Source organism: Beta vulgaris, chromosome 3 (genome assembly GCF_026745355.1).
Source record: "Beta vulgaris subsp. vulgaris cultivar EL10 chromosome 3, EL10.2, whole genome shotgun sequence".
NCBI classification, from domain to species: Eukaryota; Viridiplantae; Streptophyta; class Magnoliopsida; order Caryophyllales; family Amaranthaceae; genus Beta; species Beta vulgaris.
In genome coordinates this window covers 19,466,512-19,480,368 of record NC_079204.1, presented here as the reverse complement: position 1 = coordinate 19,480,368, position 13,857 = coordinate 19,466,512, and the positions used below count along the sequence as shown (strand labels likewise).

The window sequence follows — 13,857 nt, the reverse complement described above, 5'->3', positions numbered from 1 at the left end:
CTCGAACGACGAGTTAGATACAAAATAGAAAGTCGATTAGATTAATGCCTTACTATAACTATATTAGATCAATGGATTAATATAAATATACTATTCAATAAGCTATATGCATTTGGAAACTGAAAAACATATAATTGATGTAAAATAAGTTAATATTGGATCAGATCAAAATATATATGTGAATTGATAAGCTAAATGGAGACAATAATACTCCATTTAAGTTAATTGTTGACAAGTTCTGTTCAATCTGAAACTCATACATCTTAGTCTAACTGAAAGAATTGATATTAGATTAGATGGATGTATCAACGTAAGTCGGTAAAGGAATTGAAAATAAATGTGCTCCATTTAAAATAAGATTAAGTTGTATCCATTTTGATTTTAGAACATAATATTGGAGTGAAGCAAATTGATATTGGATTATTATATCAATGTTCAATGTAAATTGGTAAGCTAAATCAAGATAAGAATACTCCATTTAAGTTAATTGTTAATAAGTTATAATCATTTTTTAGACTCATACATCTAAGTCAAACTAAAAGACGTTGATATTAGACTACATGAATATATCAGTATAAGCCAGTAATCTAATTGAAGATAACAGTGCTCCATTTTGAATTAGAAACATGACATTGATGTGAAACAAGTTAGTACTCCCTCTGTATTTTTTTTTATCTTTCCTACTTTGACTTTGCACGTTTGCCAATGCACTTATACCATTAAATATCTTTCATTACATATTTGTAAAAATTATAATAATTGAATATTAGTAAAGTACTCACTGAGACGAATTAAACAAGACCCCACATGACTATATTTTTTTCTTTTATATTAAGAAAAATCTAAAAGATTCTCTCTAATTGTGAATAGTGTCAAGATTCTAAGTGAGAAAGATAAAAAAATACAGAGGGAGTATATGATTATTAGATTTTTGTGTCAATGTGAATCGATAACATAAATCAAGATAAGAACACTCCAATTTAGTTAATCCTTTATAAGTTACATCTAATTGAACTAAACAAGGTTTATGACGGATTATACAATGTATCAATGTAATTAAGCTGATAAGGTAATTAAAAATAGCAATGATCCATCCAAGTGAACCTTAATTGATTAAGTTTAAAATTATAATTAAGATGTGTCAAGAGTTACATAAGAATTTATAGTAAGTAATATGGTGTTAATTGTTACGAAAGAAACAAACTTATAACTGAAGTAATGTTATATCTCATACTTTTGTAAAAGTTTGATGGATTTGAAATTATCAATTTACCATGAAATAAAGCTATAATGTCATAAATTATTATATTTAGGGGTGTTAATGAGTCATAGTGTCTAGCAAATTATCTGAGCTCGGCCCGGTCAAAGTTCGGCTCGAGAGGGTTTGACTCAAGTTCGAGATTTGATAGAGACCTAAACGAGCCGAGCCTGAGCCCAAGCCTCCTTAAGGTCACTCAAAAGTTCGTGAACAAGCTCGAAATCATTATAGGTAATTTTTATGTATAATATTAATGTCACACATGGATATAGAATGTAAACAACAATTATATTTTCTCTATAAAATCTTATTATTCTTTCGTTATACTTATTAATTGAATTTGTCTTTTTGTGTATTATTGGACTATTTATAAATTTCTCCATTTGTTTATATAAAATATGCCATCACTTAACTAATTAAATCACTTTTTTAACTTATATATATATATATATATATATATATATATATATATATATATATATATATATATATATATATATATATATATATATATTTATATAAAAGTGAGTTCATATGAGAATGAATACTTACATGAGAAATGAGAATGAATCTTACGCGCTATAACTCTTATGAATAAGTGATGTAACTCTAATGAAAAAATGATGTAACTCCGAAAAAAGATCATGTGAGAAAGCTTTTTAGATGAGAAATGAGAATGAATATAGACCATAGGATATTCATAAATACACGCCTCAGATTGATGCTCTCGTAATCTCGTTAGACCATATTTTTAGGGCTTTGCTAAACGACACCCTACAATTTCCTACTAACGCCCTAAATACAGTATTTTTATACTGTATTTATATATTTTGCTTTTATCTCTCCTCCCTTTAACTCACTCCCTTTCTCACTCCTCTGCTCAATCCTTCAAACAAAGCGTGAACGGTAATTTTTCTCTCCTCCCCATTTTCTTCTTCATCTTCTTTAAAGTGTAAGAAATTCATTACAACAATCCAACAACCTTTTAATGAATACACAGATGAACAACTTCACTATCTTCTCCATAAATGCAATAAAGCTCAAACACTCAACGCAATATTCACGCAACTGTTTTTTTTTTTCTGAAATTTTTTTTTTTTTTAAAGGAAGGCGTCCACCAAGGACGCCCCACCACCGGTGGAGGCGTCCTTGGCAGGCGCTCCACCACATGGTGAGGCGCCTGCCAAAGACGCCTCCACCGGTGGTGGGGCGTCCTTGGTGGACGCCTCCCCTTTCTTTAAAAAAAAAAAATTTCAGAAAAAAAGAGGGCGCCCACCAAGGACGCCCCACCACCGGTGGAGGCGTCCTTGGCAGGCGCCTCACCATGTGGTGGAGCGCCTGCCGAGGACGCCTCCACCGGTGGTGGGGCGTCCATGGTGGACGCTCCCCTTTTTTTTTTTTTTTAAAAAAATTCAGATCTGTCAAGAAGAAACAGAGAGAAGAGGAGGGTGGGCTTATGGCGCTGTGGTGCGGCGGCAGTACTTGTGCGGCGGCGGCGGTGGGCCGGCGACGGTGGTGTGTTCTACCGGTGTCCAATGTGATGTGGGAGAAGAGGGGAGAAAAGTGAAGGTAGAAGGTGGAAAATCTGAAAATGAAAAAATACGTATAAATATACGTATTTAGGGCGATAGTAGTAAAATTTAGGGCGTCGTATAGCAAATGAGTATTTTTACCGGTAATAAGCCTTTTGAAACCCTTGAAGTTTCATTCTCTCAAGTAAATTTCTTTACAATTTTTTTTTTATTTCATTCTGCACATCATCTCACAGTGTATAACAAGTATAAAAAAATTGGAGGAAAAACCACCATCAATACAAAATCCACCTGTTATGGAAGAATCATATATTAATTTTTTTTCACCAAATTGAACTTGGTTATTTCTATTACGAAGACTTATCATTTATATGGAACCGCATGTATTGGAGTTGAGGTTATGTTGGATTATATAATATGAAGTCTTTGATGGGATGTATTGTAATTTCTTTCATCATGTTCGCTTTTCTCTTATTGATTCTTTTCACATGGTGGTTTCTTTACCACCTAGCATTGAACATTGATGGACAATGATTATAGAGGAAGATATAGAGATTCATTTTGGAGATTTTCACTCGTTTATACTTGATCTGATGTTGGACATCGTAATTTATTAATTTGTTTCATGGTAGTTTTGTTTTCTTCCTAATTCGAAACTTCTCTGTTTCTTGTTATATCCAGAAAGCTATAACTCTATTATTAGTTAGCTTTGTGCTCGATGTGATGTCTACAGATTAAATTCATTCTCCAGTAATGTTTATCACTTCACTATTATTAATTTTAAGTAGTATTAAGTAAAGTTGTAGGTATCATTAGTTAGAGTTATAGCATTGCTTGTTCGGAGTTATTCCATCTCCTTTTTGAAGTTATACGATCTACTCAAAATAGTTGTACTGATATTTTTTTAAAGTTATAAGAAGTACATTAATTAGAGTTATAACATCATTTCTTTAAAATGATAGTAAGTATTGATTAGAGTTATGTCCACAGTATGTAGAGTTATAGTAACTTTAGAATTAACAACTCATATCATTGTCGTAATATAGTCATTGTATTTAACTTGTTTAAACTTATTTGTATGTATATAAGTGGAAGAAATTACCAGTGGAATCTTTCCAGAGGTATAACCATATGGGTATTTAATGCCATAATATTTTATTTTAGTGTGTGTTGTAAGATAGGGTGTTTTATGTGCTTTATGTTCTTACATTTGGATTAAAAAAATTCAATTTATATCGATTTGTTGAGATGTAAAAATAATTTAGTAGGGTGACTTTGATTTATATCAATACTTGTTTAGAATTATCATATGAAGTAGTAATTGGAGTGATCATTTAAGCAATATATGTTTATAGTTATAGCATTGCTTGATTGGAGTTATGTCATCTCTGTTTTAGAGCTATACCAATTTGTCATTACAGTTATACCAATACTTTCCCATAGTCAATAGAAAGTATTTGTTATACCTATAACAACATTTGTTCAGAATTATAAGAAGTATTGATTAGAGTTATACACACAGTTGTTTAGAGTTTTAGGAATTATTTGCCATAGGTTCTATCTGTACAACATTTTGAATTAAAAATTGTTGATTTACAAATTATCTATAATTTATATGCAGAGGGAGGAACTAGTAACGGTTCCCAAAGCATAAACATTGCGTTGTTAAGTCTCTCCACACCACCTAAACGAAGTACAATCATCACCCCATGCGGAGATCAAGAGTTCACTCGAGTTGTTTCCAACATAATTGATTCCTAGTAGTTGGGCAGGTTTTTTTTAGTATTAGAGATGCAACATAATTTTACAATATGCAATCATCGAACTACCTTGTATTAGTTTATTTTCTTATGTCTTTTCTTTTACTTAGTTGGAGATTACATTAGCGGAATTTACTTTATTTAAAGACACCGTACCGTGCACTTGTAGTATTACTATTTGATATTTTTTGGAGACACCCATCGATATATTTTTTTACTTATTTTCATATCTCTTTTAAGGTGCATTGGATTGTTGTAGTACAAGTTCGTTACGGTGTAATTAAATATTGCGTAACTACACATACAAGTTCTTATAACTCTAATCGAATATAAGCTTAACTTTAGATACTAGTTTGTATAACTCTTAAATAGTTTTGACATAACTCTAATTAAAAAATATCATATAATTCTAATTAAATATTCGAAGCAAATATTGACATAACTCTTATCAAGATATGTATGAGTAATTTAATTAATCAAATGGCGGGGATCTATGTATGTTTACGAGAGATTAGTTTGAATATTAAGTAGAGTTATAACTACATTGGTTTAGAACAATATTTGTTTAGATTTATAATAAATACTAATTTGAATATTATTTATATGATTGATTATAACAGTAATTGATAAGAGTTATATGAATTACTAATTAGAGTTACACTAGTGCTAACTCACTATTTGGATTTTTTATTTTAGCAATATGTGTTTAGAGTTATAACATTGCTTGTTCGGAGTTATGCCAACTCTTTTTTAGAGTTATATGAACTACTCGTAAGAGTTATACCAATATTTTCCATAGTTATAGGAAGTAGTATTTAAGTGTTGTAACAAGATTTGTCTTTATAAGAATTATCGATTAGAATTATACTCACACTTGATTAGAGTTATACTCACACTTGATTAGAGTTATAGGAACTTATAATTAACAACCAATCTCATTGTTAGAATATAATCATTGCATACACTATGGTCAAAAAAATTGCAATGAATTGTTTAAAATATTTTATATGTACATATTGCTATAACTCCAACTGCTGGTTACTGTAATGCTAAACAATTATAGGTTGGTATAACTCTAATCAAGTATATTTGTGGGTAGCTTAATTACTTATATTGCACTTCTAATGTTTATATGATAGATTAACTTCAAACTGATATACATAACATAGATGTAATGCATTATACGTTCTTGATAAACATAACGTATTGCTCATCATATAAACTTCTGCACAAGGAATAAACTAAAGCAAATCAACATGGGATCAACTATGGAAACTAGCAGTGAAGATCTCAACAAAAAAAAAAGAATCACTGTATCTTCGTGTATAATTACCGATGTCCAATGCTATAGGTGGTAAAAAATCACCATGTGAAAGAGAATCAATAAGAGAAAACACAAAAGAGAACTTGAAAGAAATTACAATACATTAGAAAATTGAAGATTTTTACTTCTTAAGTGGCTTTCGACGGAGAATTGAAGCTTTTTCCACAAACTCCAAATTGAAAAAAACATGATCTTAGTCATGAATTCCTTGTGGAATAACTTGATCAGTTCTATTCATATAATATCATCAGGTTCATAAAACAAATTTGTCCAATAACAAACGAAAATTTTAACGAAATACTAGTAACCTTCTTCTCCCAATATTGTAGAACTAATCTTGAGTTCTAAATTTCACTGATAATCAGGGACAAAATTCACTGAATTGATATTGACAAAAAAATTACGTAACTGACTCATGAAAGCAGAGTAACTGAAAAGCTATTTGCTGCGGTTAAAAAGTGCCCTATTGCGGCGGTTTTGGCCGTGCAGCAATTAAGAGGGCAGCAATAGGTAATAAATATATTGCTGCGGTTTAAAACCGCAGCAATATTTAAACATATTGCTGCGGTTTTACCCATAAAACCGCAGCAATATGTATTTTTTTAATATTAAAAAAGTGCACATATTGCTGCGATTTTGGACCAAACCCGCAGCAATATGTATGCTTTTTCAAAAAATTTTTTTTTTTGAAATTAAAATCTTCAATGTTAAAAGTACTTAAAAATGCAATAAAAAATAAAAATAACTGAAACATCTGGTCATATCAACCAGCGAAAATACTACTTAATTACAACCAGAAAATGTATTTCAACAACACTAACATATATGTTCATAAAATATCAACCAGAGAATCATAAACATCATATCTAAATTAAAAAATACAGAAGTTATTATTTGTTAGATCTAATCGAAAATTAAAATAAAAAAGGAAGAAAGTAGAAAATACAGATGTTATTATTTGTTAGATCTAAATCGAAAACTAAAATAAAAAAATGAAGAAAGTTGAAAATACAGAAGTTATTGTCGATCTAAATCGAAAATTAAAATAAAAAATGAAAAAAAATTACAAAAAACAAAGAATACATCCGGCGGAGAGGTTGAGCGAAGAAAATAATCTTCGTCTGGTGAATACGAACAGCGAGAAGGAAGTCGTCGGAGGCGGCTTCTGCGAATGGCCGACGACTTGCGGCGGAGGAAGGAAAGCGTGACGACGACTTGCGGTGGAGGAAGGAACGCGTGACGACGACTTGCGGTCGAGGAAGGAACGCGTGACGACAACTTGCGGTCGAGGAAGAGAAAAGCCGACGAATAACGGCGGTCGACGAAGAGAGATTGGCGGTCGACGAAGAGATAACGGCAGTCGACGAAGAGAAAGATGATGTAGAGGAAGAGAGAGATGCAGAAGAGATGTTGTAGAGGGAGAGAGAACGGCGCTTTAGAGGGAGAGAGAGGTTGAGAGGAGGTAGAGGAAGAGAGATAACGGCTTGTGACTGTTGTGAGGAGAAATCAGGGGGAAAGAAACCCTAACTGATGATATGTGTCTTTTATACCTTTTTTTTAATAATATTGCTGCGATTTCTGTCAAGAACCGCAGCAATATATTAAAATAGTAATATTTTAATATATTGCTGCGGTTTTTGACAAAAACCGCAGCAATATGTCAGGTCAAATTGTCAACTTTTTTCAAAAAAAATTATGGTGATACTATATTGCTGTGGTTTTTGGCCAAAACCGCAGCAATATTTTTATTTTATATATTTCTTTTTCTTTTTACGTGATATATTGCTGCGTATGGGTAAAACCGCAGCAATATCACCGCAGCAAATAGCATTTATTCTACTAGTAGAGAGAAGAGAGAATAAAAAAAGGTTATGCGTGAGAAGGGTTGCTAGTTAGGGATTTTAGTTTGCTTTAGTTTTTAATCTTACCCATTAAATGAGGAATGATCTAAGGGTTGGTATTTATTCTCACTTCTCATGTAAAACATCATTCTCACCTGAACTCAATTCTATAGAGGCAAGATCATGTGAGAAAGGAATTTAGGTAAGAAATGAGAAAGAATTAATAAATCAACATACCATATTTTCTCTCTCCTCCACACAAACTCCTCTCCCTCTTCTTCTTCTTCTTCTCGTTTAGCATCACTGATCAGTCAACAACTTTTGCAGGAAATTCGATTATGAGCTTTGTTTGATTGATCAATTCACTAGCGCTACAATAAGTGCCGAAACGTCTCTACTCTTCCCCGATTTTCTACGGTAGCGAATGTCTCGGCTTCGCCGATATCGTCGGCCTCTCTAAGAACGTACTTGTCAGCAGAGAATCGTCAATCACCATCAAAGTTGACCAGTCATTGCAATGAATCTGCAGGTATAGATTATTTGTGTTATAGTATAATATCTCTTTTTGGAACTACTCTTCTCGTTAAACACTTTTTCTTGTAAATTATTTTCATTAAGAACGATAACTGAATTTGTTTTTCCTTTTGTTGACATTGTAATCAGAAGTAGTGCAGTTGAGTATTATGAACATTGGGTGGCTTTGAGTTGAAATTGAATAAAGAGTATTGTGAACTTTGATCATTTTTTGTATCCTTTCTCGGTTTATAAACTACGAATTTGCAAAGTTTGGATTCTTCGAGTAGAACTGTGATTTGAATTTTGATCATTCTTTGTTGTTTCCCCGATTTCCTTTGGTGTGTTGTATTCATTTGAACTATGAAAACTATTAGAGTTATGTCAACATTTGCTTAGAGTTATAGGAAGAATTAATTAGAGTTGTGTCAATACTTCTTTAGAGTTATAACAATATTTGTTAGAGTTATAGGAAGAACTCATCAGAGTTGTTGCAATACTCCTTTATAGTTATGGCAATGCTTGTTTAGAGTTATACCAAATCTTATTTAGAGCTTATAGGAACTAGTCACTAGAGTTATACCAAATCTTATTTAGAACTTATAGGAACTAGTCACTACAGTTATACTAATACTTCTTTAGAGTTGTAGAAGTAGTAGTTAGAATTTTAACAACATTTGTTTAAAGTTAAAGGAAGTAGTAATTAGAGTTATGTACACACTTATTTAGAGTTGTATAAAGTAGTAGTTACGGTCATACCAATGCTTGTCTAGAGTCGTTATAGGAAGTGCTAATTAGAGTTACACCAACATTTGTTTAGAATTATAGGAACTACTAATTAGAGTTATAACAACATTTGTTTAGAGTTATAGGATGAACTAAATAGAGTTATAACAATACTTCTTTAGAGTATATGAATGCTTGTTTAAAGTTACATATAATCTTTTTAGAGTTTATAGGAAGTCATCAGAGTTATACAAATACTTCTTTAGAGTTGAAGAAGTAGTATTTAGGGTTTTAGCAACGTTTGTTTAAAGTTACAGGTAGTAACTAGAGTTATGTCCACAGTTATTTAGAGCTATCATAACTAATAGTTAGAGTAATGTCAAGACTTGTTTAAAGTTGTAGGAAGTAGTATTTAAGAGTTGTATAAATAATTGTTTAGAGTTACATGATGTACTAATTAGAATTATAACAACATTTGTCTAGAGTTGTAGAGTTATAACCTTAGAGTTATACCAATGTCTCACTAGAGTTATGACAATATGACTACTCTATGATGAGTTAAGGCACTTGGCTTGACTTAATGGTGTTTGCTCGGTATTGGAAGTATGCTTGCAATTTGATAGCCTATTAGCTCAATTGGTAGAATCTTGTGTGTCACTAGGGGGAAAAAAGGAAGGGCTGCGCTGGAAGGGTAGCGGTTAACAAGAAAACACAGCCATTCGTACTGTAAGAAGCGCTGTGGTTTTTGAGCTAACCGCAACCCTATTAGCGGTTAACACTGCTATAAATCAAAAGTCCGTCTTTTACAAACAAATCTTTTACTGTTTCACACCACTTCTCTCTCAAGTCTCAACTCCTAAGGAAAGGGAATTCACAATCCCCCCGGTTTCCTTCCCATCATTAGGTCCATCGTCGGCTACCAACGAAGGGGGTCCTACCAGTACTAGTCCTCCAACCATGCTCCAACAACATCGTCTCCCAACGGCCCCGTTTCAACCCCCTCGTCCTTCCTCTTCCTCCATCCCTTTCATGTCCTTCGAAATTGGATCCGCCGCCACGTCATCCTCCACATCATCCTTCCCACCTCCACACCTCCGAAACGACACTGCTTCATCCTCCTCCTCCGGTCTCTTCCACGACGAACCTCCTCTCCTCGAAGAACTCAAAATCAACCCCACCTTAATCTGGCTTAAAACCCGATCCTTACTCAACCCTATCCGGGTCGACCCATCTCTCCACTCAGACCCTGATCTCTCCGGCCCATTTGTCTATTACATTGCTTTTGGGCTTTTTCAGTTGCTTGCCGGGAAGGTCCAGTTCGGTGTTATTTTGGGCTGGATTGCAATTTCCTCGATTTTTCTTTACTCCATCTTGAATTTTCTTGTTGGTAAAAATGGGAATTTGGATCTTTACTGTTAATTTAGTGTTGTTGGTTATTGTTTGATGCCCGTTGTTATTTACTCTGCTGCTTCCTTATTTCTACCTCCTACTGGAACAACGACTGGTTTTGTTGTTGCTGCTATTTTTGTCATTTGCGCAACTAGGGTTTCTTCTCGGCTTTTGGCGGTTGATGAATTGGGAGCTTCTGAACATCGTGGCTTGATTGCTTACCCTTGTTTCTTGATTTATTCTCTTTTTTCTATGCTTGTTATGTTTTGACCTTCTTTTTTTTTGGGATATTATGATGTTATTCTGGTGTTGTTGATGTTCTCGGATTTTGATATTGGAATACAAGAATGTATTATGCATTAGTAGTTAAGGAATTGGTGGAAGTGACAACAGTTTTTATGTTAGTTTACCCTTTGGACAGGGGGTGGCTGGGGGGAAGTGCAGGGGTGGGGGGCAGGGATGGGGGAGTCTAGAGGTGGGTGTGGGTGGTGGGTGGTAGGAAAGGCTGGCAGATTTTTTTTTTTAGAAAAAAAGTACAAAGGGCTGCGGTTTTAAGCCTAAAACACAACCCTTCTTAGCTCAAAGGGCTGCGTTTTAGGCTTAAAACCGCAGCCCTTCACTTGAAGAAGGGTTGCGGTTTAAGCCTTAAACGCAGCCCTTCGAGCTAAGAAGGGCTGCGTTTTTGACCTGAACCGCAACCCTTCTTTTCTATTGAAAGGCTGCTATGGAAAGGGCTGCTGGCAAAAAATGCAGCCCTTATGACTGTTTTAACTGCAGCCCTTCCTTATTTTTCCACTAGTGTGTGCAAATATACAAAAATGTGGGTTCGACTCCCACACAAGCTCTTATTGTTTAATATGCTTTGTGCAATTCTTATTTACATGGTCTTGTTCAGCTTTTAGATGTAATTTTGCTCTTAAGGCTGACTTGATAATGTGGTAAAAGAAAATGACACTAGTTTGAGTCAAAATAATGATATTTTATTTTTAGTTTGTGTACTTGAGTCTTATTGTACTCAATTTCTTCTACTTGATATCTAGGGTTCTAATTGTCATATCATAACCTATGTGGGAATCGAACACACATCTTGTGCATGGCACAACGCTCTTCCATTTGAGCTAATAGGTTTCAATTTTAGTTTTAGTGTACAACGCTTCGGTTTCAAACACCCATGCAAGAGAAAGGAATTAAGCTTTTAATTTAGGTGTTGGGAATTCTGTTGTGGCTGCACTTTCCTGCAGCCATGTGGCACAATTGGATGATTCACAACTAACTATATTCATTCTAACAATCTACTACTCAAAGAACAAACAAATACCTTTGTTACTCATATTCTTCATTTCACCTCGAGTATCTTTGTAGGATCCTTAATGATCCAGCATATATGTTTAGATTCACCTCAACATGACACTTTATTTTCAACCAAAATCATAAAAATTTACAAAAACCAACTGAGCACCTAAATTTGTGAAACATACATTAAAAGGACATCAAAGAATCAGGAGATTATCACTTAGTTTATGGCTGGCTACCAATGATAGTCGACTTTTGAGACTATTAACACTAATACACAAGTATTACATGTGTAACCACTTTGAATCTATAAACCCCCAAAGTCCTTCCCTTTACAATGTACTAGAGTTTTTATAGATAGAAAAAGCTAATAGGAAAAACAAAATAGTGTTACAAACTATAACTGAATCTCCATATAGTCTATATTTGGTAGTACATTATAGTCACAACTAAACTTAATACAAGAGTATATCCTTCACATTAAAGTCACCATACTTAAAAGTCCATCTCGGTAGGATGGTTGTAGTTCAAAATAATCAAGAGCCAAAGACTAAAAAAAGTGCAAAGTATCCTAACTTACCTCATTAGTATCTATCTACCTCCAGCACCTGCAGTTAAAGGAGTAAAATAAGAAAGAGAAGAAAAAAATGTTGAGCAGGCAAGAGATAATGATGGTGACTCGGTGAGTAGTACCTTAACATTATCAACTCTTTCTTTCAACCTTTCAATAAGCTTTGGACAAGCGTAACAAATGATAAAAACAAGCCCCCTTCAATTTCGATACCTCTTAATAATTGATTACGCAATAATCTTTCTGTCATAATTCAAATTCCTTAATATAGATACCTCTTCATACAAATGTGACAACATCTCAAGCCGGGACACAACTCTAATTGTAAGTTCACATAAGTCTTATCAAATGTTGGCATAACTCAAACTGATACTTCATATTACTCCCATGAAGTGTTTATACAACTCTAACTACTAATCTGTATAACTCAAATCAAACTTTGGCGTCACTCCAAGTAAAAATTCTTATAACACCAACAGAACGTTGGCGTAACTCTAATTACAAGTACTTATAACTCTAATTAATTATTTCCATAACTCTAACTACTAGTTTATATAACTCTAATCAAACATTAGCGTAACTCTTCGTACTAGGGGAAAAAAACGCAGTCGCGTTCGCGGGAACGACTAGTAACGGGGAAATAGAACGTTTTGCGGCCGACGCAACATGAGTTATTTTTAAAAAAATTCAGAAAATTATGTTTCAACCTTATTTTCATTTTTTTAGTTTATGAAGCATTATTACAACATAATATAATATCTAATAGAATATCATGTTCCATCAACTATATAATTAAATCATAAAAGGAATTTGGCCAATATTTGAAAAGAAGGGATGTTTCGGGGATAAAAGCGTTCTAACGCGGCGAGTTCGCCTTACGGAATGGACAACGCGGCAAGAAGTATGTGAATTTTATTATGGGGCTTCGCAATGGGATTTCGCGAAATGCCAAATCCAAAATTCCTTACAGAACGACCGTTCTGTAACGTAACATGAGAGTTTTAATTCTATGCTTAGTACTACTTCCTATAAATACTATATAGAGGCTTTATAATTCCCATAACAGAAAAAAGTACTAGTAAAAACTTAATTCCATAGACTCTAGATTCCTCCTTTGCACATGGTATTTGCTATGTAGAGCAAAATTTATTCCCTCTCAATCAAAGTGGCAGAGCATCATACAACATTAGCCTTCAACAAATTATCTAATAAGAAAACACCCATGTTGCAAAACCAACATTATACATACTCAAATTAAAATAAGCTTGGAAATCATTTCAATGGAAGTATAACCAAACAAACTCACGATAATTAGTAAATCGGAAAATATGCAAAATTAGATTTTAAATCTAATAATTGAAAACATAAGCAATTCTTTATAGTTATAGCAATTACTAATTAGAGTTATATAACCATTCCTGTAGAGTTATAATATTAAGAGGGAAAAGTATAAATAAAAGTATTTTTTACTTGTGCTGAGGTGTATTATTTTGCTGCTAAGAATATCTTCTATTGCTATGAATATTCTCTGTATTTTCTAGTCTGTTAGCATGAGAATGAGTGCTCATTACAAGCTATAGTTTTTGTCCTTCAGTAATCAAGGTGATCAGGTAGTTTGTCTTCTTCCTAGCCTATATGTTGTACTGATCT

The 13,857-nt window shown here is 33.4% G+C and overlaps 1 pseudogene; it reads left to right on the top strand.

Annotated features, from left to right (window-relative positions):
* The first annotated feature begins 8,232 nt into the window (after nucleotides 1-8,232).
* LOC104906999 (uncharacterized) lies at nucleotides 8,233-10,752 on the top strand (annotated as a pseudogene).
* The last annotated feature ends 3,105 nt before the right edge of the window (nucleotides 10,753-13,857 follow it).